General features: G+C 41.7%; 1 protein-coding gene across 7 annotated transcripts in view; it reads left to right on the top strand.

The window, feature by feature from the left end:
• Positions 1–19,406, top strand: part of MCTP1 (multiple C2 and transmembrane domain containing 1) — a 2,197,525-nt gene that overhangs the window by 1,693,981 nt on the left and 484,138 nt on the right. The window lies entirely within an intron of this gene.

Raw genomic sequence — 19,406 nt, 5'->3', positions numbered from 1 at the left:
ACACTTCCTTGTTGAAGTTTTGGCAGCCAATCAGATCTCAGCACAAGATGGATAGGGTTCATGGAGTCTTTGCGTCCTGATATATATGAAAAGTGTTTTTTCTTTAATTTCTCAAAAACTACTGAATAGATTTACACCAAATAACAAAAAGGCCGCTTTCTGGACTAAGAGCTACCTTTCTGTTGAATTTGGTGTAATTTCATCCAGTGGTTCGAGTGCTATTCCTGTTCAAAATCTTTATGGAAAATGCATATGGGAAAAATCTTTTTGGGACCCCCTTTTTCTCGGCCCCCACTTGACAGATCCCCTGGAACTTTCCAGACAGATGCTGAAGTGAGTGCTGTATTTTTGGAGAAAATTTCATAAAGATTTATCAAACTGCACCAAAGTTATTAGCAAAACAAAACATGCATTTTCTATAGAAACTAGGTCCTATCTATAACTCTATATATATATATATATATATATATATATATATATATATATATATATATACACACACACACACATACACATGCCATGTCAGGTAAAAAATAAACATTGCCCAATGACACATTTTTAGAGCAGCTGCACTTATAAACATGCTGTTTAGAGCAATTGTACTAATAAACCTAGTATACATTTATTATTATAGTGAAAATATTACATTTTCGTTTATTACCACTGTACAGCAAAATGGGCATTAGAAAATCACTTTTAAATGCTTCACAGATTTCATGTAACACCTTCTTTACAAAAGAAATATCTTAACTGGGATTTTAGCTTGCAAACCATATTTAACCTCTTATATCTTGGTTTTGATTGAATAAATTTCCTTAAACAAATGCACATTAAAATACCACGGCATAAAGCATCCAGAATATAAAATTATATTTATTACCATGGTTGAAAGAGGGGCTTGGCATCATGAATCACTTGAAGCTTTGCCTCGCCTGAGTCATGGCCCCTCCCCACACTCAACAATAGAATGAAATAGCATACTGCACTCTACACACCTGCATACATGTTATATATTAATATGTAATGTATTACTAAAGAATGTTCAGTCGTATACTTTATTTTTCATATCACTGTAGCTCGTCAAGATAACTGGTCCCAAGGCTATTTGGGGCAAACACCCAGGATATGTGCAAAACCTGACCTCACACTACATCTAAGCCATAGACGTTTGCTCAGTTTCATAGAGTTTGATTCTATAAAGATAGTTAAACATCTAATCCATAAAGGAAGATGCTTGGGTATTCAGAGCTCCACACCTTGAAAAGGTGGATCCTATTCTCAGGTTTAGACTAACTATAGCTTTCACAAATGTTTGCTAAATATAGTGCTCTAGAAGCCTTCAAACTAGGCCATTCTGGAATGGGTCATCAGCAACGGCTTTTGTCACTCATGCCCTGGCTTGGATAACATTTCATTGGAGCTGGGAGGGCACTTCAAGTAAACCCCTCAAAGCCCCCCCTCGGAAATAGGATCATACTGTTGATGATTTTATACGTTAGAGAGTCTAAGATGCCCATATCATCTTGGCAGTCATGTTTTAATCGCATTTTAAAAGGTGTCACTGAATATAACTGCAATGTTTGAATTGCTAAATATGTTTGTAGCTGCCAATTTTATTGAATGGATGTAAAAAAAGGTTTGTCATAATGGGGGCCGATTATTTTTGTTTCATGAGGACGCAGCATTAAATAGTTTGAAGAACCCTGCTCTACTGCTTCCTTAATACTACATGTGCCCTGATGTGACCCTTAAGGTGATAGTGTTAGCACTCCACAAATTTAGGGCCTGATTTAGACCTTGGGGGTTCTGGTCCTGCTGTCGCTTTTCCATCAGATCACCGCCCGCCGACTTAGTGGTCCACCAGTTCTATTTAGCTGCCAGCGGGATGGAGTAATGTTAGCCAGCATGGGAGTCCACCGCCCCTTTGGCAGTGCACCTCTTACATGATGGATAACACTCTCTCAAGGCGGTCGGAAACTCAGCCACAATACAGCTAACTATTGTGTTGGGAACTCCGTCAACTTGATGGAGGCCCTGAAACTGCCGCCATGGATGGACGGTGGGACTCCTGCCAACATCTAAATCAGGCCCTTTGTAAATAAAAACGTGTTCATGTTCCATCCCTGACCCCCCAGATGATGAAATTAAGCCATGCCTTGCTGAAAGCTAAAATCAAAGGGGTACATGAGGCTCTAGGTATTGCATAATGATGTGTCAATACTACTATTATAATCTGCTGTTGACTTCAGAGGCTAGGAGCGTAGCTATATAGTTCAAGGTTTATTGGTAAATATTTTTAATGTTGGTGTAAAAGATGCCCATATCGCCATGAGATGAGTGCCTCATGGCATAGGACACCAGATAGACATTTTAAGGGCTGTTTCACCAAGTGAGACCGAGGCACACAACACATGAAGGGAGCAAATACATAGGCATCAATCAGCAATTCGGAAAACCCTCTTGTTTTTATTAATGAATCTGTAGCATTTCACAAAATACAGTGGTAAGGGTTTATAATGTGTACACCCACATTTTTAAGCATATAAAATATTTTTTTCAGCTTGTATCCATAAATGCTTTATCTATATGGAGCCAGCCGTTACTTTTCAGCAAGTAGTCCTGGCACATGAACTAGTAGAAAACGTGAGCAATCCCTAATGGCAGCAGCTTACTGGAACCTTTCCTGAATCGACATAGGTAGCGTATAGTTTTTTAAAGCTCACACAGCAAGTTCAATTTTCTGTTAAAGAAAAAGCAGTGGTCCTCTCAATGTACAAAATGGAGTCCTGTGTCTTTTCCAAAAGATGAGCTCCCCATTTTACAGTGCAAAACGTATGGAGGGCAATGTGCAAATCACACATCTGGCAAAAACACTGACCACTTACTGCTGACTAGGTTACTAGATTTAAAACCACAAGTAGATGCCATCCTGCGTTAGATTGGCAAGGTCATCAATGTTTGTGATTTTTAGGTCGAGCGCAAGCGCTCTGTCCTGTTGTAATCGATCTGTGGGCTTTTAACCACACCTACTGCACCCATCACTATCACTCGTTCATGGGCTTGCCTTTCAAAAATCCTTTTTTATCATTGGTAAGTGCTTTACGTTTGCCCCTCCTTGGGGCAGTTATGTTACCGCCTTGGCCATCGGCCACGTTACATGGATAATTGTACGTTTGCCAATACATTTGACTGCGAGCGAACTTCTTTTTCCTTTTGTGTTTCTCCTTTGTGTTCATGCTCATGGCAGCCCTGTCACTTTGAATCGGCTTGCTTATGTAAAACTGTTTTACTTTTCATTTTCAATTTATGTGGCAAGAAAAGTCCAGTTAGGAATTGACAACGCTAATTGTTCTAACTCGAGCAAATGCAAGGCCCATTGTATAGAAAATGCTTGTTTATTTTGTAGTCACTGAGTGAGCAGGCGTGAGCCAGTTCCCTCATACTGTGAGGTTTTTGTAGTGATCACGAAAATAGTGAAGCGAGAGACAAAGTCTGAATTCTCATTCTGGATCCATCTCTGCCACCCACCCCCTCAATGGCTAGAGGAGAGGGGCACATTGAGTATGTATAAGATGGTATTGACATCTAATGCATATTCAGTGTCGGGAACAGCTGTGCAGTCTACGCTGTGTTCAGGCTGTGCATGGATATGGACGTCTCCTATAAGTGTGGAATGGTTCGACCTCACAGTTGCTTGTGGTTGGACAATGTAGCAGCCTTCTACAATTAGTATTAAATCCACCCTATAATATGCTTTTGTATATCTGAAATATAAATTGAACATATATCCAAGAGCACTGTTTGGATATTTTTCTTCAAGATGAAAGTGTGGTGTCTGGAAAGCCCAACCATTCCGCGTTAGGAGTCCTGAGCGCAAGCTGAGGTGTGTTCATTAACAGAGTTGTTCTAATATATTAGTATGTCGATATTACTTGTGAACCTATGGCCTGCATCAATTTATGAAAATATTTTCGGACATCCGTGGATAAATTGGCCTAAATTCCTGAATATTTTTGACCAACCACCCTACTGATGTTCGAGAAAATAAAAACCTGGGTGAAATTATTTTTTTAAACAAAATGTAATTTGTAGTACTTAAGCAAGAGCACGGAGGGGTTGGAAATGCCTCTGATCTTTTGAGACACCCCAGCCCCCACCCCCATTCGGCCGGCACTTACAAAGCCTTTGCCTTTCGAGCTGTCAGATTGTTCATTCTTGCTCCGCATTCACTGAGCAGCATTGTAATACTGTATTAATTCAGTGTGAATAAAGAGCAATTGAGACCGCTTTGAATGAGGGAGTAAAAAGCACAAATTACTTTTTAATGAAACCGACCATTCTTCGCTTGAAGCAAAAAGAAAAAAAAAGCTGCCCCCTTGTTCAGCTGAATACAACTACAGTAGGTCACTTCAGCTAAGCCCCCTAATAAACTGTTGATGGTTAAGGGCATTTTCCCCTTGGTTCTCAATAGCCCAGTGTTGGACAGTGCACTTCAGATCATTAAGGTTAATACAGATTAAAAAAGAGAGATTAACTGTGGCGGTTTAGGCCTCCATTTACAACTCCCACACATACACACGTATTGAGAAAGACACAAGAGCAAATTGAAAATTCCGCTAAATTGTGAGCTGCTTTCAGCGCCTGAGAAAGTGGGCATTAGGACGTGGGAGGCACGCCATTGTCCGGCCTGGCTGTCACTTGGCTCTGGGCCCTTTTGATCCACTTTGCGGTGAGTGCCCCATGATAGCCTGTATGAATATATGCCCCACTCACTGCCACAAAGCGTAAGCTTTCGAGCCTCAGTCAATGCAGCATCACGCCTCTGAGGACCACATTCTTCCCAGGGGACCTAAAAAGTATTATTTAATATGACTGAAACATAATCAGAAACAGGAATAAGTCTCTTCATTACTCGAGATGCTCATTTGATAGGGAAATGCACTGGTTTAGTCCATAAATGGCCTGCCTGTGTAGTTGAACAGAGCGAGTGCGGCACAGTGGGCCAGGACTGATAAACATTGGGCTGATATGCCTGTGATAATCTGTGTAGTGCTTGGTGGGTTCTGTCCATGCACTCTGTTGCACTTTTCTGAATATCTACAAATGATCAAATGCACAACACAGCAATGCCAACGAAAAATTGATCAACATACACATTGCAATGCAGGTTTTACTACACGTAAAATTGCTCACAATCCCAAAGACCGTGTTAGTGAATGGACGCACCATCTCACAAAGACCAGCCATTTGAACATCTTCCTGTGTGCAATCAATGTTCCATTTACATCACGATATGTTGAGGGCTCATGCTGAAGAGGATACCTATGGGTGCTTTTATAAGGGTCTATCAAGTTAGACATTACAGACGTGAACAAACACAGGAAAACAGACACCCTATAATCATATGAGATTCTGTGCACGCCTTATTAGCTTACAAAATCACAGCTAGCAGCTCAGATTCATTAGCAGAGCTAAATTTAAGCACTCTTTGACAGCCTGCCTAGAAAACAGTCTGTTTTGCTGTCTGCGAGCTTTAATTAAGATATGTTCAATACAGGCCCCACGGCCCCCCACCCGCTAAGTCACAGACCAGCGATCAGACACCCTCAGCTGGTCCAGCCCATGACTTTGACCTTCCGCGCGGTCCAGCGTTCCCTGGGGAACCATGCGGCTCATGAGGTCTGATTTCACACTGCCGGGATGCCTCCGCTCTCTTAACAATGACAGGGAGACAAAGCCCTTTAGAGCAGGCCACATGGGGACTTGTTTAAATTGGAAACTAGAGAGGAGTCGAGGAACAAGGTTATGGGCTAGAGAATAGTGCTTTTAATAAAGAGCTCACAGCTCAGCTTCAGAGAAAGTGGTCCACCTCGGCTCCATTAATTGAGTCATTTATCTGGAGAATCTCGAGGCTCTGATTTCTCACAGAATACGTTATAAATATATCAGCTTGGAAGAAAATACGATATGCATGAAATTCATTTTTAACACTCGAATTACAGTGCATATGATCTTCATTACAAGGAGGCCTACTCGTGTTCCTGACCTTATAATTGGCGGCCTGCTTGCGCTATGCAAGGTTACCAAGCTTCTGGGCTGCGTCGATCATAAAACAAATATATGATACTTAATATACTGGGGAGGGGGAATGATTTATGGGATTTGGTAGTGTTGTGCATCACTGTCCTATTCAGCCGAGCCCCTCATCTTTGTCACTCAAACTTTAGGGTGGTTTACTTCATTGTTCTATGTTTGATGCCCTTTCCATCAATGGTAGCCAATTCGAAGAATTGCAGGCGTTGTCTGTTCTCCGCCTGTCCTTGGTGTGATGAACTAGATTTTCTGCCTACATGGTATTATACTTCGGTCCTTCGTATCTTTAAATGAGAAGAGCACTATACAATTTTTTCAAAGACAGATACTTCAGTTCTATTTACTCGCTTGGTCTTTTTGTTGAATTTTTACGCCAGTGTGGTTGTACATGTTCTGGAGCATGCTCTGGCACCTTCCTTTCTAGAGGAAGGCTACTGGCTATTAGAGCATGTTCACTGCTCTCCCCTGACACGTGACATTAGGGGTTGGATGACCTGGATGTTTCAGAGGTTCGAATACGCCATACTGGGAGTGGCAATTTCAAATTAATCTTTACATTTCACATTGAATTAATAATATTAGGAAACCGATCCATACAGCCGCAAGGTATGAACTTTCCATATCTAATTATCACACCCCTAACTAAAAAAAAAGTCAGTTACTCAAGCTTAATATTTTGTAGTGTGGCACACATAAGAAATTATAGTAAACTAAAATGACAACTCATTTCCCGCACCGAATGGCATTTTTATACTGATATTTCATACATATCAAGCCACAGATCATTGGAACAATTGTTTTTAGTTATCGTACATGTGTCACTCTCATCATGGGTTACAGAACAAATTCTGTGGGCGATTTACATTCATAACATCCCACTAGGAGGTGGTCATTTTCTAGCCACCACACTTGTTTTCATTGTGCCAGCTCTTATCATCGCTCGTTCTGTCTCTTCTGCTGCGTTCTGTGCTTTCTGCTATTTCAATTATGTCAGCGATGGACCAGGACTGGAGCTCAGGCAGAGACATTTCCCAGGGCTTCCAGTTGCCTCGGTCCACAGAAAGTGGAACAGGGAAATAGGAGTTTTCTTTAGGCGTTTGTTTCACCGGAGTAGTGAAGCAAAGGTCCGGACTGCTGTGTTAAGTGAACAAGGAATCCAGTACCACTTGCACAGCGCTTTGATTTTCAAATTGTCTTGTAAAATCATCTTTGTACCCAAGTAAATCCCGACTTTCTGAATATTTTCAAGGAAAGGAAACCAGTCTGATCATGCATGTGGCCCGTTAACAGTCCTCCACATTGCACACATCACCACACGGTTTACTTAGTCGTGATAATTGGTTGGACAAGTTGTTCACGGTGGCTTACACCGTCCCTTTAAAAAAGTTAATTGGGGTCAGTTTACATCAAGTCCATTTTATAAAGTGTATGTTTTAAATGTTTGGAATAGCGCATTAGCAATCATAGAGTATGTACCCATAGGTATATATGCGAGGATCAATATATCGGCAGTGGGCACCTAAGAAAATTGCTAGATCATGCTTGATATCGACATGCATATGAATGAAACTTAGCTGATCCAAGACAACTACTTATTTTAGTATAAGAGAGATTCTCAATCTTGGTACATTTTGAATAGCCATCTTGATTAATAAAGAGCATCGATTTACACTTGGTTGCTTCTATCTTTGTACTCTGCGATTGAAGCCACCATTGAAGCTTCCTTTATTGGCATTAAACGTGTCAAAGCGTGTCACTGATACTCCACTGGTGTAATGCAGTTAGTTTTTATCACCACACTTGCTTATGCTAGGCTGGATAATAACAGTGGAGTACATCCTGGTTAGTCTGAGTTTCCAAATGTGAGGCGGTATCTCACTCAAATGTTGTAACCAGGTTATTGTGGTTTTGTTGTGCATTTTTATATAGCAATAACTCAACCCAAAGGTATGTATTGGGGCGCTTTACAGTTGTGAGGTATGTTTCCTAATTACGTTTAGCCCATATTATTGTTTGGGAAAAATGGTTGTTTCAAATATTTTGGGCGAGACAGTCTAACACTGTTATAACATTCATAAATCAAGCGAATTTAATACATGTTTAAATAGAACAATTTTGCGGCACAGAATAGAATCAAAGGAATACTGGACATGCGCCCGGTATCACATGTGTACAGGACAACACAGAAAATTCAAGTGAAAGTTTTTGAAAATAGACAAGCTGAACTAGACTCTGAGCACATCTTTATTTCAGGGTGGGTACAGTGTCAAAATACATCCACCCCCGCCAACTCGTTACTATATCTGTGCTTATGGCCACTTTGGGCTGGCTGGTCATGAAAGGTCCATCACATGCAATTTGACAATACTATATGGATAACCCAGCAAGCTCCAGCACAGCCTTCAGGTTTCCTCACCCAAACAGAAACAGGTAACACCACAACAGTGACCACACAGATCTCTCTAATGCCGCTATCCTTCCATAAGTGGTAGCGGATCGACAGTTTGAATGCCCATTTTTGGGCAGTTGAGCAGCAGCCCACTGCCATTCCGTGCCTGTCTAGCCAGCTTGAGGTACAGTTTCTATCATCGGAAGGGCTTTTTGGAGGGACAATAATTGCCCTCTTCCCAGTGTTTTCATGCAGCTGACAATATGCAACCTTCAGGTGCTTGATGTGGTTGAAAACTTCAGCCAATTCCTGGAGGTAAGTAAGCGGGCCAGAATGAAGAAGTGAAGGATGGAGCTGTCCTTGGTATTTATCTTTTGGTAGTAAAATCTATTTCACACCACAATATATTAATTCCTTTTTCCACCACAGTATATTAAATCTGCTTTGGTCATATGCACCTATTTTGCTTTCCCTATTGTTGGTTGATCTTTATTCCCACCCCAGCTATCAACACCTATGAAAATCAACCACTGGTGGTGCCAGGCTAGAAACCCCTGCTATTCCCCAGCAGAGTAAGTCCCCTACTCTAACTTTCCATGTATTCTTAGGGTCTCGTAAACTCACCCTGTCAATGATTGAAGTTCATGGGACCATCAGATATCTAATGGTGGTCTCCTGGCTCAACTTGTTGTTCACATTGCTTTTATTTTATCCTTGTTAATTGTAATAGTACCTAAAAGTAACTATAATGATAAGAGGACAGTAGCCACAGTTTAATATTTTGATCTTTACGTTTACACTGATGACCACCTATAGTTCAATCAGCCTTTTCGTTCTACCTTGTAGTTATAAATGTCACTTTTCAATTATTTTCTATTGTCTTACATGGCTTCCTTTTTGATCACAACTATGTCATGCTGTATCAGAGCCAAGTCTAAACGAAGGTCCACTTGACCCTGTTGTGATAATGTTAATATAAAAGTACTACCTAGCACTTTCCTCAATCCCTTTGCAATACAATATTTACTAACGTTATACATTCTCTAAAGGCAACCTTCTATGTTGATGACCTCATCCCATCATATCTTATTAATTCATTACCTCCAGGGTCCCTTACATCTAACTTGGATACTTTTCTTCAAAGAGATGTTTTCCCTTCAATCTGTAAAGAGTTATCACAGGAACTACACCTGAACATACCCATCGCACCTATGCCACCACACTGAAGTAAACAAAAAAGTGATGAGTGGAATGCATGAATTAATCTCAGCCATTAGTAATTACTGGAGGCAACATCCCAGTCTTTTTTTTTGTGCACCATGTCACATGAGATTAGACCCAGCCATAGACAAATCAGTCTGGGTCTATCTCCAGTAGAAACAGTCCATCCCAAATCGTTAAGCCAGGTAGTTTCTGAACCAGAGCACGAATAGCCCAAGATCATTTTTCCCTAATTGGGACTCTTAAGTCGGTTGCAGCTTGGCACCAGTGACACAGTGAAAATGGGACCAATGCCTCTGCGTACCCAATGCACCTAGGGCATTACACTGAATTAAATAAAAAAGTGATGGTTGGAATGCTTGAATTAATCTCATCTACTGGTAATTACTTTGGGAGGCATTCCAGTCAATCAATTTGGTTTTCCCACTATGCCACCTGAGATTGGACCAGGCATACACAAAACAGTCTTGATCTGTCTCCAATAGGAACAGTCCAGCCAGAACTGCCAAACCAGATCCTCTCTGACCCAGACCACAAGCAATCCAAGACTGGTTTCACCCTAGTTGGCACACTTCAGTTGGGTGCTGCTTAGCTCCAGTGTCACCGTGAGCACACAACCCACATCTGGGCCGAACCATTGAACCTAGTGTGTCGTACTGAAGTAACCAAAACAATGATGAGCCGAATGTTTGCATCGGTCTTAGCCACTGGTAATTACTCAGGCCCCATTATAGTCCATCGTTCTTTTGCCCACCATGAAAGGGAGAATATGCATTGAAATATAAATCTATAGCTGTTTATACTTGTTTCCTGAAATATTTAATTTGAAGTATTTTTATATAGTTTTAAACATATACATTCCATTTTTAAATCTGAAAAATACCAGGAAAATGTTTATTGGATTTCTATTATTGCCCTTGCTGTAAAGCCCTATGCCAATCTTTTATGGAACAATGCTATGCGATGGAACAGTTGTTTGCATTTAATTTTGTATGTCACGTAACCAAAGTAATTTCTTTGAAATTCAAACACAAATTATTATCTTTTGAATCTGTACTTAAAGTACATTGTACTCCCAGACAACTGTGTTGATTGAATCCAGAAAGCTGTCACTGTTGGACACAAACACAAGAGCATGATTCTTTACTCTTGACCTTAGCAAACAAACACAAATGATGGACGGAATACGGAACCAATCAAAGCTTCGCCCGAGTCACAGATTTTGTTTAATCCATCAATTATTTTGCTCACTATGCCACACCAGAATGGACCCAGCCATATGCAAATCAGTGTTGACCCTGTTCCCCATGGGAACAATCCAGCCAGACCTGCCAGGCCAGGTCCTACCTGGACCGTAAATAAGCATCCTGGGACCGGTTTCAGGGTATCACCCTTCATCAGCCAGGCTAGCTTGAATCCAGTGGCATAGTGAGCCCGGGACCCACGTCTGGGCATACCAGGCACACTCAGGGCAACAAAAGCAAACAAACACAAATGATGGACGGAATGCGGAACCAATCAAATATTTACCCCAGTCACAGATCAGGGTTTAATCCATCAATTCTTTTGCTCATTATGCCACCCCAGTTTGGACCCAACTATATACAAATCAGTCTTGATTCTGTTCCCCATAGGAACAGCCCAGCCTGAACTACCAGGCCAGGTCCTCCCTGAGCCAGAAATAAGCACCCTGGGACCGGTTTCAAGGTATCACCCTTCTTCAGCCAAGCTAGCTTAAATCCAGTGGCATAGTGAGCCTGGGACCCACGTCTGGGCATACCCGGTGCACTTCAGGTGCCAAAAGCAAACAAATACAAATGATGGAAGCAACGCAGAACCAATCAAACATTCACCCCTAGTCACAGATCTGGGTTTAATCCATCTATTCTTTTGCCTACTATGCCACCCCAGTTTGGACCCAGCCATATGAAAATCAGTCTTGACCCTGCTCCCCATGGGAGCAGTCCAGACCGAACTGCCAAGCCAGGTCCTCCTTGGACTGAACACAAGCATCCAGGAACCGGTTTCAGGGTACACCCTTCATCAGCCAGGCTAGCTTGACTTCTAGATGGCGCTAGGGGCTCCTAAATATGCCCCTTCATGTAGTATATCACTGCTAATCTGTGTGGGATGTCAGTGCTGACAGTAGTGCATGACTGTTAGTATGTGAGGCGCACAACTGTGCATTTGTTGCCCCAAGTGGGAAGGGATATCATAAGAGTAGGGAACATGCGGGGCTCCATGCTGAGTTGTACCAGCACTGATGCTGGCATCCAAAGCATGACATGCTGTTTCTTCTGTGGTGATTGGTACACTTCAGCTGTTGGAGTTTCAATTGGCACGGCAGGGTACAGAGGAGGAGATGGACAATTACGGGCTGATTTCTTCCTGGGCAGTGGGCAGTGGGCAATAACAATACACTTCCACTGAAGTTAATGTGGGATTGTGGAAACTAATTAAAGAGGGATTTCAGATCAATCAGGGTTTACTGGGCATCAATTGTGACAATAGAAATATTTCAGTTATAGGATGCTGCCACTACTTTACTGTTGGGTCCTACTGAGCACCTAGCACTCTGTTTTAGCATTTGACAATCAGGATAGCAGACAACCAAACCAAGGCTTTCTCTGGCAGATGATGTGGATCAGAAGCCTGGGACTATGCAATAATAATAACACTAAATAAATATCCTGTCAGTACTTTAACTTCTAAAAAAGAAAAAGTAATTTTGTTTGCACACAACTAAACATACATTTTCAAATGTATTCAACTAAAAGCTAGAACTCTCTATCCCCTCATGAACTAGAGATCTATACAAGTGTTAAATGATGTAATTCCCTTCCTGTTACATTTGTCAGAGAATTTGCAATGTACAAACCCCTACCTACTATATTAGTGCTAGTGTATATGCATTCCTAGTGACTGGTGCCAAGTGTTTATGGTAGCACTCAACCAAGATAATAACGGGTGGTCTCAACACAGTGTATCATGGTGAAGCGTACACCAACTTAATTTATTGATTAAACCTGTTTCATCTGCAAATTGCATAACTTAGTGATACACCATTTGTTCTGGTTGTATATGTCAACTGTCTTCAATACAATTTGACAACTCATCAGCCGTGGGCACAACACAGTGCATTATGGTGATACACACACCATTTCATCTGAAAAGTGTGTACCACAGTGACCCACACACCAATGTACATAGGATGTCTGTTTTTTCAATTGAATTGTACACTGCTTCAGCAGGCTCTATGGTCCCAGTATGATACAATCTTGAACTGTAATCATTGTGTTACTGACTTCTTTTAGCTCACCTTTCTAGTTTCATAACAATATACTTTATCACAATATGTGTGATCCATTTTTGTTTTAAGTATTGGTCAGCCATGTTTTTGTTTGTAACATAGAATCAGGAAATCCTCTCCCTCCTTTCCTTGAAAAACACCAGGTGATCTACCTATTTTGTGAAGCAGCTAACTTGATGCATTTGAGGCATATAGGTGTCATTGGGACTAGCAGATTTGGACCAGAACGGAAGAAATTGTAGCTACTGAATTCCTTAGGATTTGAGGGAAGCGGTAATTACAAACATCTTCCTAACATTGTTCTGAATGGGAGTGAGGTATTGGATGACTACATTAAAGCAGTGAAGACATTATAGATAGGGTTTGGCTTACACCATTTTTTTGGTTTTTAAAAGAAAAGATAATGTAGGCAAGGATGTTGGCTTACACATCTCTGTGTAGAGATTTATTTCTGACTGCTAGTTCGAAGATTTTTCTGGACAGCTTGTTCAGATCAGTTTATTTGCAGTTTCTCTGATAAGGGTGTCCAGCAAGATCTGTTGCCAGTGGGCAATCCAACACTTGAGGAGAGTATTAGAACTGCCAGGAAGATTTAGACTTTGCAAGCATTTGTCATTGAACTTGATGAGAACTAACGTGAACCACTCTCTGCTATAAGGTCAAGAGCAGAGATAAAACAAAGGGAGACATATTCTGGTGAAAAATCTTTCTTTAGACAAGCACACTTATGCTTTATATGTGGTAAAGCCACTCACACAAAAGGGAGAAAGACTTGCCCAGTGAAGAAAGCTTTGGGAAGAATATGCATGAAACTAGGAAATTTTACCAAAGTGTGCCAGAACGCAGAAGTAATATGAGAAATTTAGAAAATGTGACAGTTGGATCAAAGTTGATAGCCAAAGTTCAGGAGGATCTACATGGCCTGCTGATGGATGTTAGTGAGCGTGCTGAAGCTAAGGGAGATCTGGTGAAGTATGTTGACTCTATGTGAATGTGTTTGCAGGTGATAAAGTCTTACGATTACTGGTTGACTCTGGAGCCAGAATCATGATGATCACGGAGGAGTTATTCTGTGAAGTCTGGTCTGACAGAGATCTTCTACTTCCTGAATGTTTTCCAGTATCATAGGAAGAACACAATATAGAATTTTCAGGTTACTTTGTGGATATTCTTGTGTTTAGAGGAGCAAGAATAGTTGGTAGAATCTAAGAGGCCCTTAAAGGTTTGTATATTTTATGGTGGTTTCACCAAGGTTTGCTCCACATGGTTCTTAGACCTGGAACAAAGGATCAAATCTCTGTGGTAACAAAAGATAGTAGTTGATTGTGTTGTTAGCAAATTTCCTGAAGTATTCTGTGGCAGTCTAGGTCCCATCCTTGGGTTTAAGCATAGGATTAGACTTAAGGAAGGAGGTGTTCTGACTAAACATAAATTGTGCAATGTGCCTTTGTTCCTCAATGTAGACCTTGGAAAGGAATTGGATTTGCACGAAAGGTATAACTGAGCCTAATAAATACTTTTTTAGATTGTCTTCTTTAGTGGTTGCTCACCAACAGAGCAGAGAGTGGAGAGTCTGTGTTGACCTGCAGTTTGAACATGCCAATTTTGGTTGACTCCTACCATTTACCCCAAAACTCAGGAATATTGCCATTGGTGGATGGTCCAGATATTTCACAGAATTAGATATGGCCTCTGCCTATTATCAGGTGGTTCTTGAACCTGAGTCTAGAAATTGTACTGCTTTTATCTCTCCGATAGGTACTTTCCAGTACTGCAGCATGCCCTTAAAGTTGGCATCAGTTTTTCAAATCTTTCGCAGAATCTAGGTAGTTGCTGTGTTCCAGACGTGGGTCCCTTGGTCACTGTGCCACTAGATTCATGCTAGCCTGGCTGATGAAGAGTGATATCCTGAAACCGGTCCCAGGATGCTTGTTTTGGGCCTAGGGAGGACCTCACTTGGCAGTTCGGGCTGGACTTTTCCAATGGGGAACAGGGTAAAGACTGATTTGTTTATGCTTGGATCCCAACAGGGGTGACATGGTGAGCAAAAGAACGATGGATTAAACCCAGATCTGTGAGTTGATGAAAAGTTTCAACACTCCATCCATCATCCTTTTGTGTTGCTAAAGTTGCCCTAAGTGGGAAGGGTATACCCAGACGTGGGTCCCTTGCTCACTGTCCCACTGGATTTAAGCTAGCCTGGCAGATGAAGGATGATACCCTGAAATTGGTCCCAGGATGCTTGTTTCCGGTCCAAGGAGGACCTGGCCTGGCAGTTCGGGCTGGACTGTTCCCATGGGGAGCAGGGTCAAGACTGATTTGCATATGGGTGAGTACAAAGTGGAGTGACATAGTAAGCAAAAGAACGATGAATGAAACCCAGATCTGTGACTGGGGGTAAGTGGTTGAAACGTTTCAGCACTTCATCCATCATCCTTTTGTGTTGTTAAAGTTGCCCTAAGTGGGAAGGGTATGCCCAGACGTGGATCCCTTGCTGACTATGCCACTGGATTCAAGCTAGCCTGGCATATGAAGGGTGATACCCTTTAACCGGTCCCAGGATCCTTGTTTCCGGTCCAGGGAGGACCTGTCCTGGTAGTTCGGACTGGACTGTTCCCATGGGGAACAGTGTCAAGACCGATTTGCATATGGTTGGGTCCAATCTGCAGTGGCATGGTGAGCAAAGGAACAATGGATTAAACCCAGATCTGTGACAGGGATGAGTGGTTGAAAAGTTTCAGCACTCCATCCATCATCATTTTATGTAGCTAAAGTTGCCCTAAGTGGGAAGGGTATGACCAGACGTGGATCCCTTGCTCACTGTGCCACTGGATTCAAGCTAACCTGGCAGATGAAGGGTGATACCCTATAACTGGTCCCAGGATCCTTGTTTCTGATCCAGGGAGGACCTGTCCTGGTAGTTCAGGCTGGACTGTTCCCCTGGGGAACAGGGTCAAGACCGATTTGTGTATGGCTGAGTCCAAACTGGGGAGGCATGGTGAGCAAAAGAACAATGGATTAAACCCAGATCTGTGACTTGGGGTGAGCTGTTGAAAAGTTTCTGTACTCCGTCCATCATCCTTTTGTGTTGCTAAAGTTGCCCTAAGTGGGAAGGGTATGCCCAGACGTGGATCCCGTGCTCACTGTCCCACTGGATTCAGGCTAGCCTGATAGATGAAGAGTGATACCCTGAAACCAGTCCCAGGATGCTTGTTTCCGGTCCAGGGAGGACCTGGCCTGGGGGTTTGGGTTGGACTATTCCCATGGGGATCAGGGTCAAGACTGATTTACATATGACTGGGTCAAAACTGGGGTGGCATGGTGAGCAAAAGAACGATGGATTAAACCCAGATCTGCGACTGGGGATGAGTGGTTGATGAGGTTCAGCACTCTTTTCATCATCCATTTGTGCTGCTAAATCTGTTTCTAGACAGACTAAAAAATAAATTATAACATTGAATAAGGTTGTGGTTTCATTTGTTTTAAATATGTAACATTTTTAACTAGTGTGTGCTCTAGTCCAGTTCTTATAAAAGCATGGAAATTGACAACTTAGGTTTAGAGTAATATTGGTGCAGGTTTACATTTTTGGGGAATTCCCAAAGGTTGTCCAGTTTATTCCTGAAAACTTCGCCAGGTGACTGAATCCCTGGTGTGTCCCTTGAAAATGGTTGTAAATTTGTATTTGCAATTGTTTGGAGATATTAAATTATGTACAATTTTTCATAGTGTCTAATTTACATGGAAAATGGCAATATTTTTCTCCAAATAGAATTCTTTTGTTCCCTCTGGAGTTCCCCTTCTCCTATACAACACTAATTGTGGTAGCAATTATTTTCTCTTCCCATCCTAGAAAGGGATTTAGGGTACTATAATTCAATTTAAAAAAAAGCAGCTTCAAAATGCAAACCAACTTTTTAAAAATGAAATCATATTTTAAGAACGGACTTATGTTCTAAAAGGTTTCTTCACAAAATAGGGAATATCAGGGGGTCATATAACAATCTGACTAATTAATATTTGTTAGTTATGTCAGAATTTGTGGCCCTAGCAGTGATCACAGGGATCGCACTTTTCAAGAGTCAGCTGACCAACGTACCTATAATTGCCTTCAAAAATGGAAAACTCCTTTCTAAAGCAGCCATTGTACCTTGAAGGAACCAGGACTACTTCACAAAAAAAGAAAGTTTTCCATTTTGGAAAACTACAGGGGCTGTCATCCCAGTTCGCAAAGGGGTAAAGATCCAATTTGTGGTTGAGCATAAGCTCACAGGCTATTCCTGCTCTCGACTGCCCAACCCAGCAAATGGGGTAGATTTAAGCGCACATAAATGTGTGTGTAACTGTCTTTTATGAGTTCCAAAAGAGGTTATGACCTGGGGCACAGTACTCTACTGCTGTTGACTAGAAAAAGGCTCACATTAATAGTGGGAATGAAAGTCAAATGTCAAATAATCTATATAGAGCACGGCTACCCATAAGGGCTTCCCAGCGCTAATCGGAACCACGAGGAAAATGAAAAATGGGCACACTGCTTATGTAAAAAGACTAAAATTGGCTCTTAATTGGATGTGGATGGAGTTCCAGAGCTTGACTAATAAGAAGGCAAACAATCTACCACCACTCCTGGATCTACAGGAGTGGCCAGGAGAAACTGATTATTAGACCTTAATTCTCGTGTTATACGATAAGGGATGTTGAGGTGCCTAAGGATGTGTGGTCTGTGAGCATATTTTACTTAATGAACAATACACAGAGTTTTAAAATAAATCCTTCTTTTTACTGGTAACGAGTACAGGCTGGCCAGTGCCAACTGCGCTGACTGTCATCTGGGGATATGTCACAGCATTCTAGCTGCTGCATTTTTAATAATCTGCAGCCGCCTGATGACGTATTCTGGACTACCAAGGAAGAGTGAATTTCCATAATTCAGCCGAGACAGGGTGAGATCTTGAACTACAATTCTCTGCGTCTCCGCAGGGGATCAACTGACCATCTACCTAATGGTTCTTAACAGAGCAAAACAGGACCTTCCTGGCCTGAGATGCCATCATAAAATCCTTATCTGGGAGAACTCCTGGCTTTTAACCTCTTCTTTCAGAGTGGGAAGTTCCCCAGACAAGTGGGCCAGCTAAGTTGGTCCCATAGGGAGGGGTTATTTCCAATCACCTCGATTTTATCACGATTCGATTTAAGACAACTCTTAGTCATCCAACTGTGTACTTGCTCCAGACAGATGGCCAAATTCTCAGAGGTAGCCCTAGAATTAGGTGTCAAGGGGACGACAATCTGGGTGTCATCCGCATACAACACCATAGAGAAACTGGCAGAACAGATAATGTCCGCTAAGGGGCGGATATAGATATTGAAAAGAGTGGGACTCAAGGATGAATCCTAAGGTACATCACATTTGAGCTTATAACTCTCTGAATATAAGGGACCTTCTCTGACCTGAAAGCTTCTATTGTCAAGAAAGAATGACATCCAGTTTAGTGCCTTGCCCTTGTTTCCAAGTGCTTCAAGCCTGTATATAATGTAGTGATGGATTTCCATGTTTTAAAAGTAAGAATTTAATACAAAGGATGGATTGTGACCATTTGTGCCTCTTACAGGAGCATATTTATTTACTGGACTCACAGAATAATACATGTATTATGGTTCTTGGTACTGTACCTCAATCAGTTGTATGTCAGAATACAAAAATATTGCCCTACAAAAACATCAGCTGTAGAATATTGATTATCACTTTATCAGGTTACCACATTTATACAAACAAGCCTTAAAGTGCTCATTACTTCTTTTATTTTTATATGCTGCTTTTAATTTTAATCTTTTGTGTGTTTTACTGGCGTTTTTATATGTATGTCTTTTGCACTGAACCCTTAAGGTCCGCCACAGTCTTTGCACACCGATTGTTGTGGAGAAAGCCTTTGCTGTTCCACTTCCTATTGTTGGTGTGGCTTCTGCACACCATCTTTGAAGTCAGCAGTCTAGTGCTGATTGAGGAACGCATAAAAGGCTGATGTTGATGTGGATGTGCAGGGGACACAACAAAGGTGCGCCAAAGGCAAGCCCATCTGCGTCTGTCCACACCCAAACATTAAAAAACAAAAGAAGGGGGACCGGGAGGTTAATGGTCCAGTGTACAGTCTCCCATATAAAGTTGCTAGAAAATTAAAGGTACACTGTTCCAATAGTTAGGGCAACGGAGGACCTAATTCAACAGGAGCAAGAGCCCTCAAGCATCACATTGGATGACTAGCTTCATCATCGGGACAGCTCCTCGTTAGGCCGGTGCTGCAATGCCTATCGGGCTCCCCGAAGGGGGCTCTTAACCGTATTGTTCAAAGCAGTGAAATTTTCAAACAATAAAGGAGAGTATGCAAATGTTAA

Source organism: Pleurodeles waltl, chromosome 1_1 (genome assembly GCF_031143425.1).
Source record: "Pleurodeles waltl isolate 20211129_DDA chromosome 1_1, aPleWal1.hap1.20221129, whole genome shotgun sequence".
Classification (NCBI taxonomy): Eukaryota; Metazoa; Chordata; class Amphibia; order Caudata; family Salamandridae; genus Pleurodeles; species Pleurodeles waltl.
Note: the sequence above shows the minus strand (reverse complement) of the source record. Positions and strands in the feature narration are given on the sequence as shown.